Source organism: Corvus hawaiiensis, chromosome 21 (assembly GCF_020740725.1).
Source record: "Corvus hawaiiensis isolate bCorHaw1 chromosome 21, bCorHaw1.pri.cur, whole genome shotgun sequence".
Lineage (NCBI taxonomy): Eukaryota > Metazoa > Chordata > Aves > Passeriformes > Corvidae > Corvus > Corvus hawaiiensis.
The window spans coordinates 2,948,241-2,973,940 of NC_063233.1; the positions used below are offsets into that span (position 1 = coordinate 2,948,241).

General features: G+C 52.6%; 1 long non-coding RNA gene across 3 annotated transcripts in view; it reads left to right on the plus strand.

Annotated features, from left to right (window-relative positions):
* The first annotated feature begins 20,732 nt into the window (after positions 1–20,732).
* Positions 20,733–25,700, plus strand: part of LOC125336859 — a 31,249-nt gene continuing 26,281 nt past the window's right edge. For all 3 annotated transcript variants that reach the window (XR_007207864.1, XR_007207865.1, XR_007207866.1), the window contains exons 1-3: positions 20,733–20,909; positions 20,998–21,137; positions 22,770–22,841. This is a non-coding gene — a long non-coding RNA (uncharacterized LOC125336859). The remainder of the gene's footprint in view (positions 20,910–20,997; positions 21,138–22,769; positions 22,842–25,700) is intronic.

Below are 25,700 nucleotides of genomic sequence, written 5' to 3' on the forward strand. Positions count from 1 at the left end.
AGGAACCTGGGCCATGGCTCCCAGTTGTGCTGAGCCTGTGCCAGGCACACAGAGCAAGTACAGATCATGACAAAGCAAAAATTCAGCCTAGAAATCATTTCTGCCCCTTGCTCTCCACTCCGAGGACAGTGTATGAGTTAAACTGATCACTGCACCCTCTCACCTTCACCCTGGGGCTTCTCCGTGTGAAGAACTCAGCCAAAGCTCTTGATCTCTCCCACTTTTCCAGGCTGGAGCCATCTTGGTGCCTGGCAGAGGTGCGTGGGCATGGTGGGCTGCAAGGGCACAAAAGAGCAGAGCTGGCTGCTGCCAGCCTGGTGCTGGCGGCACATTTCCCCAATAAACCAAGGAATTTTGGTGGAAACTGCATTTCGTCCAAGCCAAGGCTGTTACAGAGCCAGAAAGCAAAAGCAGAGCTTTAAAGAAAGCAAACCCCCAAACCTGGCTAAATGAACCCAGGAGAGGCTGGTTGTGCTGAGGCCACACCACAAGCAGTGAGAAGCTCTCACCCCTGACTATTTTGGAAGCCAATCTCCTGCTGATAAAGTCGTACATGACAAAAGATGGGCACAACTGGACCCATGGATGCTGCAGGAATATCTGCATCTTCTCCAAGGAAATGTGTCACCTCCAGCAAGGAGCTGGAGTCTGGAGCGAAGCAAGGCCCCAGCAGGGAGCAGCCAAGCCTGAGCCACCTGGGATGTTTATAATTAGCCCGTGTGGCAGCCTCCCATCCATTATCAGCCTCTTCCCTAATGGACTTCCCTAATAAGAGTGCCCTGAAGTGACCTCGCTGAGCAGCCCTCTCCTTCTAACTGGTTTTATAATTGTGATTGATCTCTGAGGTGCTGCAGCTTTGCTCGCCTCGTTCCACAGCTCCACTCAGTTGCGGGGAATTTGCTTCCTCCAGACTTCAGAGTTGAGATTTCCTTTGAACACTGCCAAGCACCAATTAGTGACACATCTCCCGCTGGAGAGCAGGACCCCTTAGCCTGAAGGGAGTGGAAATTCCCCGGGTGGGTCCAAGGCACAGCTCGGTGCTTTAGTTGGGCAAACAAGCAGTTGGATCGTCCTGGAGCATGGCCAGCCCTGTCTGGGTGACAGCTCTGAGGTTGTGGGTGTCCTCCCAAAGCGCGGTGATGATGGGACAAAGCTTGTTACACAATCATGGTTTGGGTTGGGTTGGGAGGGACTTAAAGTCCATCCAGTGCCACTCCCTGCCATGGGCAGGGTCACCTTCCACTATCCCACGGTGCTCCAAGCTTCCTTCAACCTTGGACACTCCCAGGGCTGGGGCAGCCACAGCTTCTCTGGGAATCTGTGCCAGGGCCTCTCCACCCTCACAGGGAAGGATTCCTTCCCAATATCCCACCTAACCCTGCCCTCTGGCAGTTTAAAGCCATTTCCCCTGCATTATTCCTGCTCATTTTTCCTACATCGCTCCTCTCCTGTAAGTCGTGAGCTCCCAACCCCCTCACACCCTGGTTGCCCACTATAAAACGATGAGAATAGCTCAGACCCCTTCAGCTCCACCTCTGAATATGTTACAGAGAGGGATTAAGCGTCATTCCAGATGTTTTTCCCCCTCCTGCACGGTGGAGCACTTTTAAGGAGAAGCTGAGCACTTTTAGGGATGCTCCAGAGCCAGGGATGGAGGCAGTGCCTCTTCCATTTCTCCTCTCACACGTCTGATTCAGCCTCGCGGATGGGAGGAGGGAAGAGAATTCCCCGCAGGTGGATTTCACAAAGAGCTGTGAACAAATAAACAAACAGACTGTTTGGAACGGTGAAAAAGGGGGTCACAGCTAAACGAGCTGTGAAGCAGCACATTCCCTTTGTGCAGATGTGCGGGAGTGTTGATGTGCAGCAGCATTTCACACGCCAAACATTCCCATCACCCCCGGTTTTGTCGGTTTTGGCGTGGGTGTGAATTTTCTGAAAGGTGAGCAGGGGACAGGAGCTCACGGGAGCTTGTGGGGAGCTCCCAGTGCAGGGAGTGAACCTGAGCTTGTCCCCCACACCAGTGGGGCCATCCAGGTGATGATGGAACTCTCCCTGCTCCCAAAATAACCATCCAAAAGGAAAACCGGGGCTTTTCTTCCAAATAAAACAGAGCAGGATGATTTTTTCTGAAGGCATTTGCTCTGCTAGGCTTCGAAGGCCTCGGCCTTGGCCCTGCTGGGAGAGGCAGAAGCCAAGTGATGCCTTCAGAGACCTTTTATTCTTCCCAAACTCATTCCCACTTGCTACTGTCCGTGTCTCTCTTATTTCACGACAAAACAGGAAATTTGAGGAGATGTTTTTGGTCAGTGGCTGACCTGGCTGTGCCACAGCAACACCCAGCTCATTCCCTGCCTCTGGAATCGAATGTTCCAAAGGGCTGGGAGTTCTGGTAGGAATTTTAATTGGATGCTGAAGCCAAGCCCTGAGGGAATGGTTTTGGTTTTGGAGTATTGGCTGTTGGGTCAATACCTTCCTTATCCCGAGGAAGTCAGTGCAGGCGTGCAGCTGGACTTGTGAATGGGAATGATTTTCCATTAGCCTCTGGATGGGAATCCATCCCGGGCTGGGTGGGAATTCTTTATGGACTGTGTTTCCTCATGGATCTGCATCCCAGAGCCATCAGCTGAGCTCCTCAGGACAGATCAGTCCTGAGAAGTTGCCTCACTTCACTTCCATGAGAGAGGGAAGGAGGAGGGAGCGAGGAGAGAGGAGGAAGAGGAGGCAGGGTGAAGGCATTGGGAAAATCATCTGGAGTTCTCAAAACGTGTAACTGCTTTGCAAATAAACAGGTGGGGGTTTTTTGTTGGATCAATGAAATTCCAGAAGTTTGGAAAATGCATCTGCCCTATGTAGCAAAGTTTGAAAGATCTGGTGACTCCAGATCCCTGAGTGGAATAAACTGGGGAATGAGAAAGAAAAATCTGCTTGGCTGCTCCAGGCATGCTGGAGCATTACCACAGCTCATTGCCTGCACAGCACCCCCCAGTTAAAAAATTACTTTCTTTTCCATGGAAATCTGTGCTGGCTGCTGCAAAATAATCCCAGATGAAGCATCTACAGCGAGCACATTGTTATTAGCCCAGATGATTTGGCTTGCTCTCTTGCTTTCTGGTTTTTTATTCATGCTGGCAGCAAGCAAACCCATCCAGCTCCATTATGTATAATTTATTCTGGATTAGATCAAAGGAACAGTTTACAGGGGTGGTTTGGGCATTATTATGATTTTTTTTTTTAGCTTTTTCCATATTTTATAAATATATATTTATTCTCCCTCCCGTTCCCCACACTCCCCGTTGCCTTTGCTCATAAGCAAATTATAAATTATTCAACAGCCCATACAAGACAAGTGTTCCTCAGGCCTGGAAATCAAATCAGCCCCAGCAGCGATGTGGGATGGGAGCCCCGTGTTTTTTGGGGAGTTTGTGAGATGCAGGGATGAGCTGGGACCAAGAAATCCCTTTTATAAGTGTTGAGGGACTTTTTGGGAGCACGGGCAGGCTGCAGAGGTGCTGTCAGCTCAGAAATGCCACATGTATGGGGACAGATGGCATCAATCCCACACCAATCCTACAGCAGCTTTTGGTAAAAGCAAGGAGTTAAAGCTTAGCCAGAGGGATCTATTGCCCCCTGGACATGATATTTCCCAGAAAAACGGGGTGACACACACACATCTCCTGGATTTGCTGTTGGAGGAGGGATGCTGGAATCCACCCCATGCCCAGCATCACCCAGGCAGGTTGGCAGCACCACACAGCATAAAGCCCAGCACCTCTGGGGCCTCAAAACCCTAAAATATTTGTTCCTGCAGCTGGTGCAGGGTGTTTAGTGCACTCCAAAGTCACTTTTAAGGCCCAGCAGAAGGGTGTGCTCTGGGCATGGGGCTCTGGAGCAGGCAGCAGGGTGCTGGTGCTGGGAAAAGCTGCTGCTAATTTAGCAGGAAGGTGATCAGGGAGGCATCTGCTGGCCTCAGCTCTCAGAACCTCCCCAGCACTGCAGCACCATCCTTCAGGATTATCCACCCAGACTTCTTAAGGGGTTGAGGGTGATGCTGGGAGCCCCGGCCCCACAGAGTTGCATGTGCTGGGGGATGTCCAGGAGCTGCTGCTCCATCACTGGGGGCTGTGGCTGGAGCATGGGGAGGTCTCTGCTCACTCCTCCTCACTCCTCACCTGCTCCTTCAGCCCATTCCATCCCCCTGCCTGTGCTCCCATGGGAAGGATCAGACCCTTTCCCTGCTCCTGGGATGGATCCGTGTCCATCACACACCCTGGGAGCAGCAGAGGGCTGCAATCACAGATTTCCAGCTATCAGGAGCCCTCACTGAAAGGCTGATCCATGGTGAAGCCAGAAAAGGCTCTCTCAGGTGGGAAATGGGATGGGATTATTTCCAATCAGCAAAGCGAACTGAGGAGTTCCTTCTACATCAGGTCAAGCACTGCTTGGAGCAGCTCGGAGTGGGAAAGAGGGCTGGGATGGTGTTTCCCACAAATCCATCTCCCTGTTGTTGGGGAATCCCCCCTGGAAGGGCCAGGAGCCATTTATTTATCTCAGGGACAGCAGGATTGTGGTGGCTCTTGGGAAAATGGATGGGCTCCTTGGAAAAGTGGCCCAGAAAATCCTACCAGGAGCAGGGAGGGACGATTCCCAGCTCTGTCCCAGCCCACCACAGACTCGTTTTCAGGATCAGAAATGGGTCAGGATGCAGCAGAAACATCTGCCATTGATCCGGTGCTGTGACAGAGCCAGAGAATAATTGTCTCTTTGAAAATCCATTATCACCTCCAGCCTCCTTTGAGCTGGAAGCTCTCGGAGCTGACAGGGGCTGTGCCTGGAGTGGGGATGGTAAATATGACACCACGTGGCCGAGGTGTTCTCAGGCCCCTAATGAAATGCCATTTTTATGCATCTGAGTTAATAACTGCTGCACCTCTTGTGGGTGTGCATGTGATTATTGCTTATTGAACCTCCTCCCTCAAAAGAACGGGCGGTTTGTGCCAGATAATTGCTCTAAAAGGGTCTTTCAAAGGGAGAACCGAGTGTCTGAGGCCTGCAGGAGATGGTTTTGGCAGGGCCCCAGCTCGTGCTGGATGCTCGGTGGCACCAGGGGCAGCGCCTTGGCAGGGCCAGCCCCGGGCACACACAGGGAACTGTTTACTTTCCTTTAATCTCTGCTCCTCTGTGCCTTTCCCTCTTCAAACATAGCCTGTTCTGGTTGTTTGGGCAGATCCTCGCTCTGGAGAGGCAGGCTGGGAGCAAACAAAGAGCTGGGGGATGTTGGGGACATGGGAGACCCTGAGCCAGCATTGCTGGGGGGTCAGGGGACGATGTGAGACTCCCCCTTTCTGCAACACCATTTTTAACTGCAAAAATGTCTTCTTTCTCGCTCAAATACATGAGCAGCCCTTGGTGGCAGAGGGAGGAAGGCTTTTCTGGGGGAGACAGGACACATCCATCACATGCAGGCTTTTCCAGGAGCCCACTGCACACCTGAGGCACTGCTGGCTCATCCTGGGCTCATCCCCAGCCCTGCCCCCCTCACCTTCCCTCTCCCTTTACCCTCAGAAATCCCAGAGACTGAAACATCCTAAAAACCTCATTGAAAGGCTAAAATTGTCTCGTTGACAATTGCCCTGAGATTCCTCACTGCAGCAGGGACAGCTGTGGGGGGACACTGAACATTTCTGCAGTGTGGGGTTTAATGGGACTGGATTTGCAGCTGGACTTTTGGATCATTTCCTCAGTAACTCCTGCTGCATTTGGGGGCCATCTCTCCTTGCTGTAGATGGGAATTTCCCCAGTTTTACTCCACTGGCAGTGGGCAGGAGAGCAGAATATGCTTGTGGGGCTCTGTTTGTAGAGCAGCTCTCCTCTTGCTGCCTGTTTTTAGGTTTACTGGATGAGCCACTCCACAAATATTCCCCTTTTTTCCCTCACCTTGCAGCCAGCCAGCTTGGAGGCAGCCGTGCCCACCCCATCTTCCAGCCCTGGGGCAATGCTAACAACCCGCTGCTGGCCATCATTCAGGTGACTCAAAAAGCCCTCCAGAAAGGTGCTGGCCCTGCTCTAGGACAGGAAGATGTCACAGCACTCTCTCACACTCATTTCCACTCCGGAGAAAGGGATGTGAGGCAGTGAACAGCTTTGGGTTGACTGTGTGGGGCCAGGGCTGTGGGGAGCATGCCAAGAAATCCTGAGAACCCAGAGTCAGCAGCCAGGTTCGTTTTCCTGAAAAACCTTGATTTTCATGCTGTAGGTCTGTGCTGGACCAGCAGCCCAGCTCCAGAGGGAGCAGGCAGGGTCCCCTTGTGCTGCTGTGTTTGATGAGCATCATTCCAGGAGCTCTCTCCTGGTGGCATTTGGTGGCAGGGCCAAGCTCTGCCCAGCAGTAATTAATGGGCCCCTTCTCCCCCCCGAGCTCCACATTAGTGGGCAATCAATTATTGAAACTTTGGATTCATTTCGGAGCTGCTGGATAACCAAAGGCACTGCTGAGAGTCCAGAAGTGGCTGTCAGCCGCTCATTAGGTATTTATTAAATGGAATTTAGCGCTCGTGCCCGCGTGGTGATGGAATCCCAGCGCCGGAGCAGCCCCGGAGTAGAGCAGGATCAGCCCTCCTGGGAGGCTCTGGGGACAAGCTCTGGCCTCCATCCCATGTCCATGCCTGTGTGGGATAACCAGAGGCTGCCCAAACCTCCCTGTGGTGCTCTCAGGAAGGTTCTTGGGAAGGTGGGAGCGGGCAGAGGCTCCCAGAACACTTCCAGACTGTGCTCCACTGTCCTGTGTGGGACACCCCAAATCCGTCCCATCCTCTGGGCTCCCTCAGCATTCATCTCCAAACCCTTGGGCAAATTCCTCACCTCGAGATAATCGTTATCATTCCTGCTGCTCTCACTCCCCATCTCCCCATCTTCCCTCCCTTGATTATTCCTTGTTATGCTCTTCTGATTAATTCCCCTCTCTTTTGATCACTGCAGATCCTTGGAGAGGGCTGTAATGAGACCAACCACCGAGGGCAAATTTCCCATCAGCTCTCTGAGCTCTGGGTGAGGGGGAGCTGAGCTGGGAGGCGGCTGCAGGGAGGGCAGAGCTGCTGAGCTGGGAATGCTCAGGGAACACTTGGAAGGATGCTCTTCCCATGCACCTTAGGCCGGGTTGGATGGGGCTTGGAGCAGCCTGGGATAGTGGGAGGTATCCCTGCCACTGGGCAGGGGGTTGGAATTGTCTGTGAGGTCCTTTCCCACCCAAACCATGCTGGGATTCAGGGATTCTGTGATTCTACGCTGTCAGGCTGTGAGCTGGGTCTCAGGTCCCACCAGCACCACAATCTCCTATCTCCAAAAACCCACAGGGATGAAACCTGGAATTCCTCCATCCTCCCACGATGAAGCCCGGAAGCAAAGAGGGTTTTGAAGCTGAGAGCAAAACTTCATCAATCCAGAAAACCCCAGGCTTGGAGGGGACTCCCAGGACAGTTCCTCTGCTCCACGTGCACAGGGAAAAACTGGGAGCCACACAGGGCAGAGCCATCATCCCACCAGGATGCTGGAGCCCTGGGAGCACACCTTGGAGCACAGAAATATTTTAACTGTGCTCTCCTCACACATCTTCCCTCCATTCAGCCTTTTCCTCAGGTTGTGAAGCTGATTACCTCACCCCAGCAGTGCCTGTGTCTGCAGGAACGTGCTGGAGCAGGGCAGGGACTGGAAAAAAAATAAATGGCTCTTCTCTCAGTAAATGTTTTTCTGTGGGAGATGTTTAAATGTGGGAGATGTTTCTGTTAAAAAGAAAACTAAAACAGTGTTTTTCTCTCTTTCTGCAAGGAGAAGCTGCTGTTCTAACTCTTCCCACTGTGGAAATCAATTGCCAAACGGGATGTTTGCAGCTGGGCCTTGGAACAAAACCCAACAAATTCCTTTAAAACAAACAAGCAGTGGGGTTTTTGCTGGTTTTTTGTCATGGCTGTTGTTTTGGGGGGAGGGGGGGGGTGTGGACAGAAGCACATCCCAGGGCTGGAAGAGGTTTGGGAGTGACCTTGCTCCTCCTGTGCCTTCATCTCTGCGCTGCCCGCGGGGTTTGTTCCCAGCTGGGAGCCTGTAAACTGCTGTAATCCAGGAATATTCATAACTGACTGTGCATGTTCCAGTGCCTTTCCCAATCCCTTTTTATCCTGGGCTTTCTAAATCAGCTCTGGCTCTGTCCCCAGTGGCCTGGGCACGGCCAGCAGGCAGCTGGTGGTGCCTGGTGGGGTGACGCTGGCTGGGATTTGTCCCACTTGTTGTGGGGGGCCGTTGTCCCACTCCGTGCACTTTGTGCCACAGGGCTCTGACTCCCAGGAATGAGCAGATGGGACCTGTCCACGTGGCTTTTTGGAGGCTTTGCAAAGCCAGACCCTTGTGGGTGACCCAGCTGTGTGTTGCCCCCAGCGCAGGCTGCAGCTCCAGCCCCTTCCAGCCCCAGGCAGGAGCAAGTGTTCCTTTTCCATGGAGCTCTGCCATGGTGTCCTGTACATCCTCCATGGCTCTGTCCTGGCAAACCTAAACACACCAACGATTCTTGGGGATGCAGACAACCCCAAATATCCCACACTGGGAGCTTGGATGGTGCTTCCCTGAATCCAGCCCCACTTCCCGGGAAGTTCTGCTCCCAGCAGTGCCGTAATTGCAGATCATTTCTGTAATACTCTCCCTGCAAATGCTACTTAAGACGTCACCAGTGATTGATATATTTGCTAATTGAGACTTCCGCTCAGGCTGATGGCCATGGTGCTTTGTTCCTTGTATTATTTTCGGTGATTTTATGACTGACGCGTTCACAGCAGCACTTCTTTAATCTTCATTAGGCAAACCCCTGTGGGGGATGTGGTGGCTGCTGGGGCAGGAAGGGATGGGCTGGAGCCTCTGCCTTCCATAGGAGGGGGAACAGATGGGAAGGGGCTGCTGATGGATTTCATGCTCTGTGGTGTCATCCACAAGAGAGGAAGATCCACCCCGTGCCCCAGTTTTCCTGCTGGCAAAGGACAGCTCAACTCTTCCGTGCAGAGGGGGACTGGGAGCTAATTCTGACCTGAAGAACTGTGGAAAAGCAAAATCCTGGCAAAGAGCAGTGTTGAGGAGAGAAATATTTCATTCTTTTCAGCTGGGAGCTGTCTGGTCCAACACCTCATGAAATAAAACACTTCAGTAATGCCCAGGTGGGGCAACACCTTCTCCCTGAAGCTGCTGCTTCCATCAGGCCTGAGCACCTCTGGATAATTCAGCCCACAGCTGGAACCCCCCAGTTTGGCTTCTGGGTTTGGAAACTCCCAGTCTGGCTCCTGGATTCCCAGGAAGGTGCTCTGTGGTGCCCTGCAATGGATGGCAAACCCAGCTCATTTTGGGGCTTTTTCCAACACCTTTGTTCCAGAACTTGTGCCAGGAGGCACCGAGGCTCTGCCCTCACTTAAACCAGCGATTAAAGAGTCATAATCCCGAATGGCTCCTGACCTGCTCTCCACACCCACTGCTGCTTGGAGGGGCACCAAGAGCCAACTGCAGCATCTGTGCCCCTGCCCAGGAGGCCTCATCAAACCTGCAGCACAACCAGCCCCTGCCAGGCTGCTGCAGGAGCAGGGCACGCCTGGCATCTCATTTTCCTGGATGAGGATCGACATCCAGCTTTATTAACCCCAGATCCCGGGCTCGGCGTGGCAGCCGTGGTAGACAGCTGTCCGTGGGCACACCAGGGGCCAGCTGGCAACACTTGCCTGCCTTTGTGCATCCAGAGAGGGGAATGGGTTTGCAGATAATGGGTGTGGGATATAAATAGAGAAATAAAGCGCTGCTGTCTGAGCCATAAAGCAAAAGCAATTTTCTCTCCACTCAGGCCCATCTGCTGCGCTCCCAGAGCAACATCTCCCGTGGGGATGGAAGATGGGTCAGGATGGTGGCAGTGCCCAAACGAGTGACCCTGAGTGAGGGTCTGCACAAGAGGGAAGCTTCTGGGGGTGAAGCTCCCCTGGGGTTCACTCATCCTCTGAGATCCTCTAGGATGAGCCTGGCCCGCTCCTGCTCCCAGCCTGGGATGTTCTGGAGCACTCCAGCATCCCACCGCTCTGCCAGAGGGCACAGCCAACTCCTTTACAACTCTGGCTGCTTTTCCCTGCACAGCAGGGCCAGTAATGAGCTATAAACGAGACAAAACGAAGGCTGAATGCCCTCTGGAGCACCCTCTGGAGAGCCCATTCCTGCAAAAATCCAAAAATCCCTGCCTGCCGTGTCTCCACGTGCTGGATGGAGCTCCAGGGCACTGGGACAGCAGTGGGACAGCAGTGGGACAGCTCCAGCCCCACTCAGCTCCTGATGGATTTCACGAGGCTCACAAGTCCCTGCTGTGCTGGGTGTGAGGTTTTTGTAGGGTGCTGTGGTCATCCCTGCACCTCCAGCTCTGGATTGAGCGGGGTGTGAGAGGGACAAGCAGCCCATGGAGCTGGAGGGGCTCTGTCCTCAGACAAGAGGTGGGTGAATGAGGAGCCAGGGAAGGGGGAATGAGGCCAAAAGCAAAACTTATGTGCAGCAGCACCCACTGGGGAGGAGGACTGGGACCAAAGGGGCCGTGCCCCAGCACAGCCCACCCAGCACTAGGCTTGGCAAGGCATTCCCTGCCCCAGGAACAGTCCTGCTGCCCCAAACCACACACACACCCCCTCGAGAGCTGCCTGGAGGGTCCTGGAGGGATGTGATCCAGCCAGCCTGAGGGAGGATGTACAAAATCAACCTGCTTTGAAGCACAACTCCACAAGCACCCGGCACTCACAGCATGGAGTGATGCCAACTGTCATCCTTGCCTGATCCAAGGGAAAAATGGGGAGTGGGAATTTCAGGGTTTGCAGCTCCAGGATAGAGCAGGTTGCCATGGTGATGCCAGGGTTTGTTTGTTGTTTCCCCCCCCCCGTTGTTTTGGGTTTTTTCTTCGTTTTGCCACTCTTTGGGGTTGAGCAGGAGGAGCTCAACCCCGAAGAGTGCTGGGGGGATTTGTTAGCTCCAAAACAGGGTTCAGGGAAAGGGGAGAAATGCTGCAGTGCTCAGCAGCACGAGCCTGGCCCTGAGCCATGCTCCTTGCTCTCCGGGAAGGTGTAAATCAGGGCTGGGCAAACACCAGGGCAGTGCCAGAGCTCGCTGGCCTTGCCTCAGCCTCAGAGGGGATCTGTGGAAAACTCCTCAAGGATTTCCTGCCACTGCTGATGAATTAGGAATAATAAAAGGAGGGGAAGAGCAGGACAGGCAGTTCAAAGCCACTTGTACAGCTCTGGGCTGGTCAGGGCTCACCGGAGCCGGGCACCACCTTGGTGCCAACCCAGAGCTCTTCCTGCATGGACCTGGCGGGGTTTTGGCAGATCCTGGCTGGTGCCATCCTCCTGGGCTGCAGGGATGAGCCCTGGGGGACGAGGAGCCCGGTGAGAGGCCAGACCCTGTGAACCTGAGCAGATTCTGGGAGCCGGATCAGGTTCTCCTCATCCCTGCTCCCACCTCAACCTCCGTGTCCCTGGCAGCCCTGCCCACCCCGCCCAGCACCAGCTCCTTGGCCACTCAATTTGCTTTTTTTCAAGCTTGTTAACAGCGCACTTGAAATAACGAGCCTCAGCAGCCTAATGAAACAAGAAATCCTTGACGGACAATTTGCCTGGAGGCCACGGGAAGGTCGCGGTTCCCTCTGCACCAATACCTGATCCACCTCTGCCAGCCCCCAGCCCTGCCCTGTGGGATTTGCTCCACTCCAAGCTCAAATCTGGAGCAAGGAGAGGTCTCAGGGCAGCCTGAGCGCCCCACAGAGCCCTTTTTAGCAATCCTCACCCTGCCTGTGTGACCCTCCCCGGGGTATGGAAACAAGCACCGCCTTTCCCATGGGGTCATCGAATAAACGGGTCCAGCAGAGTGACCCGGAATTCCTGTTCTCTTGTTCCCAGTGCTGGGAAGGGAAATCTCTGATTGTGAAAGAACAAAATGAAGAAGAGAGGGAGGTTTTTAGAGAGGAACCTGGAGGATCCACAGCCCTGAGCCAGCCTGGACACACGAGGCACCTTCCATCTGATCTGAGCCTCTTCCTACCCGCCAGCCCTGGGAATCCATTTGTTCTGGGTTCCCAAATTGGGATCTTTTTTGCAGCCCGGCCACAGCTTTACGGAATTGCAGTGACTGGGTCGTTTTGAGCTGCCTGAAGGAAAACCAGGGACTCCTGGAGCAGCAGCAGGAAGGAGTGACTGTGTGTGACTATTCCAGGCAGGTGCTGGGCAGGAGGGTCAGGGGTCCATCCTGCCTGATCCTAATGCTGATTGTGCAGCCTCCCTCCACAGGCAGCCCCTTCCTCCCTGCGCTAACTCCCACATTTTCCCTGTCTGCATCTGCTGATGAGGATTTCAGCCCATCTGCTGCAGAGAACTCTCCCCCAGCACTGGGCTCCCGGTGCCTGCCTTCTCCACTCCGAGGCATTTACAGGTCAGTTTATCTGCAGGGCTCAGCTCCTTCTTCACATCACCGCTCTTTTTCCTTTTTCCAGCTCTTTTTGTTGTCACCGTTGCATTTTAGGCTCTGTGAGCATCCCAAAACAAGCGAATCTGGCCTTTGGGGCCGTGGCATCTGGCAGGCAGCAGGAGAGTCCTGCTGCCAGCGTGGTGCGGAGCTGGCACTGCCCTGCTCAGCCAGCCCTGCCTCGGTGTGAGCATCGTTACCATCCCAGCAATTAGTGGAGCTGGGCTGATTTGCATCGAGCTCAGAGCATAAAGAGTTCCAGGCCAGATGGTCAATTGTGTGAGTGTGTGTTGCTGAAAATGATGGGAATATTCAGTGTTTGGATGGGGCTTGGGTGGTGTGTGGGATCTCTGGGATGACCCTGCCTGCCTGGGACTGGGAACAAGCCCTGGTGCCTTTTGGGACAGGGTCCTGGATCAGCCTTTGGGCCATCCTGTGGGTATGGAGGAGGAGCAGCCCCCCAGGAGTGTTCAGCCAGCACAGATCAATCCCCTGATCCACTTGTATTTTATGTCCTTGAGTAAATTACAGCCCTTCTGTGTCCCACCACTTGCCCAGTGTCTAATGGACCTGCAGCAGGGCTGCCAGGACTTGGGATCTGGCTCTTCTGAGTTCCTGGCATGAAAGTGCTGGATCTCCAGGCACTTCATGCGTGCCCTGGAAAAGCTCTGCCTCTTCCCAGTGCTTTGCCACACTGAAGTGCTCAGCTGCCAGAGGTTCACACGTGCCTCTCTCCACCATGGACCTTCTCCAGACCCTGCTCCAAATGTGCAGGCTTGGAGCCATCCCTAAGATCTGCAGTTCTGCCCTGAAATGCAAATGAAGCTAATGAAGAGATTGGCTCCAAGACCATCCAGCATAATTTCTCCAGTTAAAAGTGAGACTGCTCCCAAAGGTGGGGAACAGCAGGTGCTTGACCCAGTGTGGACCCATCCATTGCCCTTCCCCACAACATTCCTGCTACACCCATCTTCTCCTGGGATGGGAAGAGCAATGGCCCAGCCTTATGTTGGGCTGTGCTGGAGCAGGAAATGCTCCTTAAAATGTGCAGTTCACACTGGTCTGGGAGCATCCAGGATCCTCCCCATCCGTATCAGTTGTTTTCCCTGGAAAAACTTTATCACTTTGACACCCCCTGGGCTCTCTTGGCCCCAGCCCTACAGGGAAGCCACAGTCCTTCCCACAGGTCAGATTTTGGGGATGCATGGGATGGAGGGACCCCATGGCTGCAGCTGGGACACCCCACTGTGGCCAGGGATGTCTGGGATCTGCTCCAGTCCTGCCCTGGGAACCAGGGAACCCCCAGGAAACCCCCAGGCACCCACAGCACACGCACAAACACCCCAGTTATGGCCGTGGATCCTCCTCTCCTTGCTAAACTCCCCATGTCCCAGCCCCTGGCTTTGGAGGGAGTCCAGGAACACTGGTGGCAAACCCGGACACAAACAAACATCCGGGCTGGATTATCCATCATCGCTCTGATTGTCCCTTTGATGCAGGCAGGCAAAGTCACCTCTCCTTTGTGCGCCACCTGCCCGTGTTGTTTTTGCTTTGTTTTTTATTTGTTTCTCTCCTTGTAAAACTCATGTGAATGGGCCAGATGTGGTTGCCACAGCAACCCTCTCTCTTCGAGCAGCAGATGCTGGAAAAGGGTTGTGCAGTTTAATCCTCCTGGAAATCTCCCCATCAGGGGTTGCTGGTAGAAGATGATACCAAGGGATGCTCAGCAGCAGTGCTTGGCATATTTTAACTCCCACGTGCTTCTTTTTGCAGGAAGGAGCTGCCCTTTCACCCTCTGGAAATGGCACCAATCACAGTGAGAGCAGCAAATGGAGCCCAGTGCCTCAGCTTGGCTTTAAAGAGGCTTTCCCTGCACAGCATTCCACGGGGATTCGGAGGAGTGCAGCTCCTGCATCCCTGTGCTGGGTGAGTGGGCCAGCTGCCCCCATCACACCTCCCCCATCCCAGCACTCAAGGTGTGGGTTGGGGTGTATGAATGAGAGTCTTTCCTTGGGAAAAAAAAATGACCAAAAAATCATTTGGGCTTGGCAAGAGCAGCTTCCCATTCTGCATCCATGGGTTGTGGTGACACAGCCGTGTCAGAGGAGGCATGAAATGATGTTTGGGACCAAAAGTGCCCTGCTCTGGGTGCACAGTGACACACAGAGCCCTCGTTCTGCTGGGAAAGTGGGGCCATTCCATACGGGATTCCTGCTCCCCCTCCCACCACCCTGCTGCGCCTGCTTCCCTCTCCCTCCGTCCTGCTCCCTGGGCTGTGCTGGCGCAGTTCCATCCCTCAAGCTCCTTAAGAGAATGGATGGGGAAGGCAGGATTTCTGCCTGGCTTGTTTAACAAAGATTGGAAAGAAAAAGCTTAGGAGCGGTGGCCGGAATTTAACTGGTGCAGAATGAGCTGTTCAGCCTCTCTTAAAAAAAGGAAATCCTGTAGAACTTGACAGAAAGTAATAGCCATTGTATTTTTGCTTTTTCATGGAGCAGATTTTGTGTAGGCATGGCAGGAAACTTTGCGCCGATGGGTTTTAACTCCATTTAATTAAAGCAGCTGAAACGGAGTCAATTCCCTGTTTTGCAGTGCTGAAATGCACGGAAAAGCCAAGTGCTTCTTGCTTGAGACTAAACCACTTCAGTGATGCATCTTCTGAGGGGAGGTTTTGCTTGTGTCAGGTAGTCTGAGCCTCCTTAACCCCGGATCTAACCCGCGGTAGAGATTCCTCCGGGAAAAATGTGTCATGTTTCATGTTTTATTTCATCAGGACACAGAGTTGTCCCCAAAGGGTCAGGCAGGGATTTATCCCAAAGCCAAACCACTGGTGAGCCACAGGCTGGGGGGGCCTTTCTTAATAATAAGACAGGATGTCATTTTTGGGGTTGTGCTGTGCAGGGCCAGGGGTTGGACTCGATGATTCTTGTGGGTCCCTTCCAACTCAGGATGTTTTGTGATTCTCTGTGAATGACACAATGGGATGTCCCAGGTTAATTCTGGGTTATGGAGCTACTTTGGGGGTACAGGGAAATCCCAGAGTCAAGGGACCCTTCTGGACAGGCCCAGCACCTCTGGCAGGTGCAGGTTAAGCTGCCTTTAAAATCTGTAGGGACGAAGATTCCCCGATCCCAGCAAGCAGCACATCCTGGTCAAGTGGAAAGAAATTCGCTGGGCTTCCAAAATGCTCCCAAATCCTCCATGCTGAGGGTTGCAACACCCAGGAACACCTGCAAAGCCACATCTGCGTGTTCCCTTTGCAGGCTGAGATGTGGGAATGAGTGAAGAGAACCTGGGATTAACAACCCAAACCTGAGCAATAGTCAGAGCATTCCCAATTCACGGCTGAGCTCTGTTCCTGCCCTCCTCTGTTTGCTTTCCATCAGGACAAAGCCTCATCTTGTGATTAAAGGAAGGAGGTGGGGATCAGCACTCCTGGGCTCTGCTCTTAACTCTGCCCCTAATTTGCTGTTTTTTCAGAGAGGTCACATCTGATTAAATGCTCGGAGCCGGTGCAGGCTCAAAATTCCCTCTGACGTCAACAGGGACAACAGGTTTCCAGCACCAGTTGGAAAACGCAGCCTGTAAAGCATCCTCTGCTTCATTTTTCTGGGTGCACAGCTCTGCTGCCCAGTGCTGGGGAGGAATTTATTCAGATTCATGGGAAGGAGCCCACAGGGATGATGAATATAAGGGAGTTCAGCAATTCAGAGTCATCCTGAAATGAGAGACATGCTCCCCTCACCCCACCAGGGCATTGCCAAGGTCCAAACCTCACCCACAGCTGCAGGAACAGCCCTGGTGTGCCACACTCTTGCTGTCCCTGTGGCCTCTCGGCTTGCTGAACCTGCAGGAGTTTGGGATTCCTGGGATTTGGTGACCTTGGGGCCAACAAGGCATGCAGGGAAGGCACAGCCACGTCCCTGTAACTGTGCTGGCCCTGTTTGACAGGTGCTGGCAGGTGGCACTTCAGCCATGCCACGCTCTTTTATGTCCCCAGTTACCACCACAACGAGCAGATAATTCCTTCATCAGCAGGTGATGGAGAGCAGGCAGGAGGTAAAATTCCATCTCCCTGTCCCTTTGCCCTTCCCCTTGAAGAAAACCCAGCTCGTTACTCCAGGTGCTCCAGCCAGACCCCTCTAGTTTGGAAATTGGTGGATGAAAGCAGTTCCTGACCCTGTGGCTGCAGCTCTGGGGCTGTCTCTCAGTGAGATCCTTGGCAGATGACTTACGGCTGCTCTGAGCTCTGCCCTGCTCCTTCCTTTGGGCTTTTCTCCTGGCAGAGGTGCAGGCAGAGCACGGGAATTGGCCCATTCCTCACTGTCAGTCACCCCTTGTCAAGGGGCTGCAAGGACAGCAAATCCTCGTCCAGGAAAAGGCTGGACTTCCACAGCTGCTTTGCAGAAATGGCACAAATTTCTTTTAAAACACAGCCTTTTAATCACCTGGTCTGGGCTCCTGCACAGCTCCTGGGGCATTGCCAGAGGTTGGGCATGGGGGCACCGTCTGTTCCTTCGTTTGCAAGTGGTCATTAGGAGTTATTAATTATAATGACGCTTTTTAACCCTTTGCAGACATCGCTGAGCACCTGGGGCTGCACAGCCAGGGCTGAGTCCTGGTTCAGCATGGGATGGAGATGCAGGGGAGAACTGGAGGGGTGCAGATCTCAATCCTCTTTTGCCATCCAAATAACACGAAATTGATTGGTTTGAACAAATCCCGGGGTTTGCATTCTCTGGGCTGTGCTTTGACCCACAGCTTGGAGCAATGACTGAAGGATGACGCTCCCAGGAGCCTTGAGAACGAGGTGCAACTTCCAGCCTAAAGAACCCCTACAAAAACTACTCATCCCATCAAACAGCTCCCTAATCCATAGTACTCCTACCAAAAAAAAAAAAAGAAAAATAGAAAAACCCAGCTTTTTTAGGGACAGGCTGCAGCTGAGGCATGTAGCAAGCTCCTACTTAGAATTAGTTATCACCCAGGATCCCCAGGCTGGGCCGTGATGCATAATTCATGTTTCTTTCGAACCCAGCCCAGTCTGGCACCTCCCAGCTCTTCGGAAAAAGCAACTCGGGCATCTGGGTGTGCAGAGAGCTTGGCCCTCGGTGTTCCTGTGGCTGTGACAGTCTGGCGAGGGCTGTGCTAAGTTTATCCCTGCCTGAGCCGCCTCGGTGCCGGGTCCTCCCTGCACATCCCCCTCGCTCCAGCCTTATTTGTGAATCTCCCGTGCAGAGCCAGCTTCCAGCAGCTCAGGAAGGAGCCAAGAGGTTTGAAAAATGATAAAAAAAGAGACGAGTCCTTGTTCAAGGCTCTGTCTCCCTGCTCCGACACTGGCTGGCTCCAGATTTGGGGCGGATGGCGATTCAGCGCATCCATGGAGGGGGAGAGGGGGAGAAGGGAGACAGGGAGAGGGGCCAGCAGCCTTTAATTCTGGGACCCGCTTGGAAACGTTGTAAAAGGCTGATAAATAATTCATAGTGGTTATAGGCACACTGCAGACACGGGGAGCTCTTGCTGCAGGTGGCCACGAGGACGTCGATGGGAGGCTGCACATCCACCGGCCTCGATTCCATCTCTTCATTAACTCCTCGTGGACAACGAGCAGGATTTAATACAAAACGGGATGGCCCAACCCTCTGAAAGAGTTGAACTTTGCTTTTCACACACGAGGTTATGTCCTGAGGAGGAGCAGAGACGGGGAGGAGGAAGGGGGGGGTGAAACTGCTCCGAACTCTGGCTCCAGGCTGGAATCTGGAGTCTCCAGTTCCGTCCCCAGGCGCTGTGGGCAGCCAGGTAAAGCAGGGATATCTTTCCCAAATCAATTTTCCTTCACTTAACTTTGTCTCCATAGGGTCGGGATGTTTTTCCATCAGAAATGATAAGTATTTCCTGTGCTGGGTGCTTTCCATAGGCATTTCCAGAGCTTAGGGGAAGGGTCTGCCCTACCCCTCTGCACACTGGTTTTTCACCAATCATCATTGGGTGGGTTTGCACAGTTCCAGGGGATGCTCCTTGCTGGGAAAGGAGAGCTCAGCACAGCTCCTTCCTAGAGAGCAAGAAGACATTGATGATTTATTTCACTCTCTCTCTGAGGTAATTATGTACCTAGACAATCTTAAAATGTGTATTTCTTTTCTCCAGCAGACCAGAACAGCCTCTCTGGTTCCAGTCTGGCAAATAAATATGTATTTACACACTTTATTAAGGTGGGGATTACTTTCTCACAAGACTGGCATAACTCTCCTGTGCTGGTGTTTTATGGAAAACTGTATTTGTACATTAGTTCAGAAGATCTATGACAAGTTAGATGGACCACAGCAGCCTTGGCCATGGCTGCAGCTCGAGGAGCAGTGTATGGAGACATGTGGGGGGTGAGGGTGGAGATGGAACACGTGGATTCCTTGGGATGTGCATCCAGAGGAGGAGGAGGAGATGTCCTTGCTGTGCTTTCAGCTGTTCTCAAAGTGTTAAAAAAAAAATTTAAAAAAAATCAGCATTAAAATGTCAGGCCAGCTCCAAAGCTGAGGTGAAACTTCAGGGAGAGGCCACCAAATGTGTCACCGGTGTGTCAGGTTTGGCATTTGAGTGTTCTGGCTCAGTGGGATCACCCTCATCCCCACATCAGCACGCTCCATCCTCCAGGCTGCAGCTCCTGGCCAGGCTGCTCAGGCCCTCTCCATCCCTGATTCCATGAGGGATGGAGATTTCACTCCTGGATGTGCCACATTCAGCCCCCTCTCTCCCTGTGGGGCATCAGGTGCTGGTGGCTCCTGGCAGAAGTGGATCAGTGACCATGGTTCCTAATTCCTGCTGTTTTCACCTGGAAAGGAGACAGAGAAACCCCCCCTGCCCCAAGCTACAGCAGGCAGGATGGGAAGGAGGGAGCTTTGCTGTCCCCCAGGGCCCTGGGAGGAGGGAAAATCACATTTCCCTGCTGTTTCACACGCAGCAACGCCGTGGCTGCATTAAGCCAAGGAAGCAGCAGTCCATAATATATTAATTCTTGTATAATTTCCTAAAGCTGCTTAGCTGAGCACCTCCATGTGTTTAACACACATTAGGAGGTAATAGCAATTAATCTGGAAAATCAGCAGCAGCTCAGGCCCAGGCAGGGCAGGGCTGTCGTGGGCTGGGGGGTGCAAATTCCAGCCTCAATTGGTTCTGCCCTGAGCCCTGTCCCTCCCTCCCCTCATCCCAGCTCAGCAGAACATTCCCATCCCTCGTCCCAGCTCGGCAGAACATTCCATGTGTGCCTGACATCAAGCAATGGCTGTTCCTGCTGGCTTTAAGGGAACTATCTAATCTCCTTTAAATTAAGCATATGATTGGGTTTTGGCTAGATTGGGTCCTTAGGCCTTAATCTCTTTATGCCCCACTTTCTCAATCTGCAAAATAGTAATTATCTCCTTCACGAGGCTAAATTAATTCCCCATATTTCACTGATGCTCGTTCTGGCAATGTGCAGGTTGCCATTCTCCCAGAGATTGCAGTTTGCATGCTGCTCAGCAAATTCTGGATTATTTATCCATACACACATCACACACACAAATCCAAGCCTCAGGAAAAAAAACCCCCAACCTAAACGCCATGATGGCCCAGACAGGATGCAAGCAATAACAGCAAGGATAACAAAAATGCAATTCAGGGATTCAAAGCATTTAGTGAATGGAGAATAGGCTGAGTTGCATCTAAAAAAAAAAAAAAAAAGGCAAGAAACTCAGCTGATTTAAGAAGTAATGAAAAGAATAATTAACATCAAACAGAATCAAAGAGCTTAATTAAGAATGAACTTTTTTTTTTCCCCAGTACATCTTGGGAGAGCTGGTGGTCAGTGCAGAGGGCAAGGAAAGAAACTGAGACATGGTTTTTAATCCCTTCATGTGTGTCAGGGGGAAAGGGAAAAGAAATTTGTGGGAAAAAAATCTGTCATGGCCAAGTCTCTGGTTTGCAGAACCTGCAGGGGTGTGGGTTTGGGGAGAAGTTGACAAATGTTTCAGGGGGCAAACCTGAAACAGAGAAGAGAAAAGGAAATCCCTAAAAATACCCCAGGGATTCCCATTTTCATTTCAGAATAACCCAGGGCTGTTGTCCCTGGGGCTGGCAGCACAGAGCAGGGTAGGACCAGGAGGAGATTCTGCCCCTGCGCCTGCCACTTGTGCATTCCTTGTTTGTGCCAGGCTGCAAACAAGCCGAGATTCCATTAGGCATGAGGCAGCGGTGCAGAAATGTTGGGCAGATTAAATCTTGTTTGTCTGTGTCTCTTTTTCACGTCTCAGTCGCTGATAAGGTTTGAAAGGCTGCGAGCAAGGGCCCGGGGATCAGTAATGTTCATGAAGATAAAATCAAGGACCCGGCTCCCTCTCTGCGTTTTCCAGAAGGACTCGTTCCACACAAAGGTAAATAAAGCCCCAAACCTTACAGGGTAAATTCTCCTGGGAAGCCACGGGGCTTTGACATCACGGTTTTCATTTTCTCCTGCCACAGTCTGAGGAGAAAAAGGGAAAGAAATCAACAAGTGATGGAGCAGCACCTGCTTGGCTGAGCTTAATTCCAATGCACCGGCTCTGCTCAGCTCCTTGGGGAATGAAGGAATGGAAGGAAAGGAGGGAAAAGAAAAAAGCCAGGTAATTGGAAGGAGTAATTCAATTTGGGAAGAATTATTCTCCTAATGATTTATGCCTTCATTAATGACGGATTGAACAAATGGTTGGGTTGTTTTCTTTCTCGCCAGGAATTGAGGCGCTGCTGGGGGGTCACAGCAGCAGCCACTCAGTTCTCTCTGTTTCAGTCCTTCACGCTCCCTCTCCTCCTGCCCTTGGATCGATAGGATCTGGAAGCAGGAGTTTTTATTGCAAACTTCCTTGGCTTCACAAAAATAAGACCAGGAGCTCCAAGGAATGAATGGAGTTAATGAGACAGGGCAGGGAGGGCACTGACACTGCAAAGTGACCTCCCAGTGCCCTGTCCCACCCCTGGAATTGCTCCAGGCCACGTTGGACAGGGCTTGGAACAACCTGGGATAGAGGAAAATATCCCTGCCCATGGCAGAGGGTGAAACAAGATGAGCTTTAAGCTTCCAACCCTAATAATTCTCTGATTCAGTGCTAATTCTTCGCTGCGTATCTTTTCCTCATTGATATTAGAAACGAACACCACAAACGCAGGCTCGGGCAGGTTCACATGGGTCACATCCCCAGGAAAATCTCCCGACTGCAGCAGCCCTGGGGGCAGGAGGCTCCTGGGTTGGCAAAGCCCCTTAAAATTCATGATCCATCCTCAGCACTGCCGGTGCCTGCGGGGCTCGGCAGCACCCGAGTCAGGCGTGTGTCCTTCAACTTCCTTCAATTAAACACCCTCCTAAAGTTCACACGTTGCTAATTGGGCTCGGAAAACTGCTCCGTGCCCTAATTGGGCTTTTTCTGCTGGCAGAAGGGTGACCCAGCTCCAGAGTGCACCAAAATCACTCTGGGCCGTGAACGCTGAGGCTGCAGAAGGGAGGGCAGGAGCGGAATGGGGGAACTAACCAGTCCCTGCATCCTGAGAAGCTCTTTCAAAGCCTAAATTCAGCCTGGAGGGTGCTGTGGTCAGGTTTGGGAGGTGCAGAGGGGACTGTAGAGGGGAATAGACTCTGCAGCAGATCCTTGCTGATGGGATTTTCCATCAGCTGCAGGGCTGAAGGTCAGAGCTGCTGCCACTCCGAGCTCGGTTGCCCCGAGTTCAGCACGAGGTGGGAGTGCTGAGCCCCGGGGTGACCCTGCTGCTGCTGGATCCCAGCTCCGTGCAGGTGATGTTCAAACACATTGAAGGGTGGGGTTTTTGCTGTCTGTTTGCAGGAGCAATATCAATTTGCAAAGATGAGCTCCATTAACAGAACTCGTTACTTCTGCACGTGGCACTGGTGTCACCCCCACACCTCCCTTGGAGGGGCGGTCCAGGGGAATTGCTGGGCCCCTGTGTTTGTGTGTGGCTGCTGGGGTGACAGCACAGCAAAGATATTTTCTTTCTTCCTATAAAACGGGAAAATTCCCTTTTGCTGAGCAGGGAAGGAGCTTGTGTGGGAGCAGAATAAAAATGGCTTTGGCAAACTTTTTTTTTTTTGCCATAGACACAGGCTGGGGAACATCACTGCAGTCTGCACCCTCATGGCAAACACCACCTGCTTTTGTAGGGGAAGAAATACAAAAATTTTTTCCTTCTGCTGAGGAAAAGTTGAAGCCATTTTGAAGGTTTTTAACCCAAACTTTTTATTTTTTCAGGTTAAGCCCTGCTTTGTTTGAAAATGAGAGACTCTGGATTCATTTCATTGGGAGCAGAGGATCACAGACTGGGTAAGGTTGGAAGGGCGGTGGGGGTCATCTGGTCTAACCTCCCTGCTCCAACACCAATAATTCAAATTAACGGATGAAAAAGGAGAGAGATGAGGACTGGTTTGGGATCAGGAGCAGAGCTGCCTCCTCTGAGCCTTCCTGTACATCCCAGGGATCCCATGGGATCTCTGTGTCTTGTCTGTTGTCCCCACAGGTTTTTGGGGTGTGGGATGTCGCTGCCACCCTGGAAGGATGGAGGGGCCGAGGGTGAACATCTCACTGTCCTTTGAGCTCTACCACTCATTTTATTACTGCTTAAAAAGATTTCTACGGGTGTTTTCTGGCTTTTTTTTTTGTCCTCAAGTAAACACATGGAAAGGAAAAGCATTGTGTGCCAGCGGGGAGGGCACACCCCTGCCGTGCCCAGGGGCTTTGCCCTCTCTCTGATTATCCTTTATCTGCTGTTTTTTGGCTGTCAGGTGGGGCTGGGATCCACGGCACGTGAGGAGGTGCCCTCCCGGGTCCTGCTTGCAGAAAAGGGCTTTTTTGGACAAATTTAAATCTCAGCAGGAGCAGGTCACCCTGCCAGAAGGATGCTGGGCACCAGCATATTTAGCCTGAGCACCTGAGGAGAGCAGGAAGGGGAGGGGATTGGTTCTCTGGGATTCTCTGCCAGCCAAGTTGAGATGGGAGAGCTGGAAAGGGCTCGGGCACCTGCCTGGGCACTGCTCCTGCTGCAGGTCTGAGAGCAGCTCAGATTAATTCAGGGAGCAGGGACAGAGCTCCTGTGGCTCCCTGCCAGCTCTGCAGCCGTGCTGGCTCCCAGAAAAGCCCTTCAGAAATGTTCTCATCCCCCTCGCTGGAGCCAGGGCAGGGGGCACTGTTGGGTGCCTCTGGTTGTGCTGGGGGGCAGTGCCCACCCCTGCCCTGGCCCTGCTGCAAACACCACGGGCTGGCCTGGAGATGGGAACGGTTTTCAATTAAAATAATCCTCCCTCCCTGCGCTCCTGCTCTCAGCACAGTCTTGGAAATGTTTCTGCACTTAACACCACGTGTAATTATGGGCTGGCTGGCTGGGGAAGCAGCCCTTGCTGGACTCCTGATTTTCCAGGCAGCACTTACTAAGCAGGAAAGGAGGAGAGGCAGGAATTATCCAAGCCTGGTGGGAGCCATGCATCATGCTCAGAGGTGTTTTTTTGTACCCTCCATCAGGCTGGAGCAGGGATGTGTGGGATGCTGCAGTGCTGGGCACCACAAAGTGTCCCCTGAGGGGCCGTGTTTGGTGGCACTGCCACGGTCCAGCTTTTGTTGTATTTTGCTGCCAGCACCGGTGGGAAGAAATGCCAGTGATTTGTGTCTTTGGGGATGAATTTTCAGGTTTTGATCCACGAGCCAAATTAAAAGATTATTTTTCCTCTCCATAAACAAATCCCCTCTTCCCCTTCCTGCCAGCGCAGACATCTGCTCCTCTGCAAAGAGCTGTGCCAGCACAGAGAGCTCCCCCCTGCCGCGTCCCACCGTCCCCTCCGCCTGCTCTGGTTTGCATCTCTTGTATTTTCCTTGCATTGTGCTGCTCAGATTCCCTGCTCACATGTGGCAGCAGTGCCGGGGTGGGGGGTTCTGCTCGGAAATGCTGTTAACCTCTCGCTGGTATTTGCCTTATCCCTCCCCACGTGCTGCAGATGCTGCTTTCGTTATGGGAGCGGGAATCTTGCAGGAGTTCCATCAAGCAGGAGTGGGGTGGAGGGAGAATCCAGGGCTCTGCAGTGGTGATGAGCAGCTCTGTGGGGATTAATGCCTGGAGCTTTTCCAGCAGGGAAGAGCAGGAATGTGGGGAGAAATGGGTTTGATGGGCAACTGAGTGCCCAGCCTGGGCCTCGAGGGGCAGCCTGGAAGGGAGAAAACCCACGGATTGCTGTGGGGTTTCCATCCTCAGAAAGTGATCCCTGACCATCTGAACTGGTTTGTTCTGGTGTTTGGACTCCCCCACCCCAGCACCTACCCACCCACCCAGCCCAACAGCAGCTCTGGGTGCCCCAGGGCTGATCCAGACCGGCAGCTTTTGGGGCTTTTTTAACCACTCATTTACCCTCTGGACACACTCTGGAAGTGCAAAAGGGACTTTATTTTATTTTGCCCAGCTGCTCCCCTGAGGGGCTGCTGTCCCCTGCAGAACGGCCCCTGTTTTGGTGGCCCTGTGCCAGCATCCCTGTCCTTGCAGGGGGCTGGCACCCCCTCGGGACTGGGCTGCATTTTGGGGCCCCCAGGGCCTGTCTAATGGGGCCAAGAGCATTTCCCTTCTTCCTGGCCACACCAAGGAGCAGAACCTTGGCTTTGCTGCAAACTTCTGATTTCTGTCAAAGGAGATGGTTCTGACCAGTGGAAAACGCAGCTTTATTGCACTCCCAAGTTTTCCAGCTCCTCCTCAAGCCCTCAAAAAATCCCATAATTACTTATTCTTCCTTCTTGGGGTCTCTTTTCTCTTCCCAGACATGAAAACCAAGAGAAACCCTCACGACTGGGTGAGAACCCATCACTTTTTGGGGGAGCATTGGGTTGGTTCAGAGCGGGATTTCCCAACCAGAGCCTCGTGCCCTCCTGCTGCCTCTCCTTCCCTCCACAGGCAGATGGAAGGCAGCAGCTTTTTAATTATTAAAATTAGTGCATCCTTGAAATCACGTAGCCTGCTTTCGGCTCTGCGAATCACTGCTTTCGTGAGAGAGGAGCAGTAATAAAATTAACTGACAGAGAGGAATAAACAAGTGGCACAGATGTAAATATTATATAATCTGCATTTCCTAAAATATCCCTGGCTTGGCATTAGGAGTGGGATTCAGCAGAGAACCAAAGCAAGGATGCTGATGGAAAACAAACAATAAT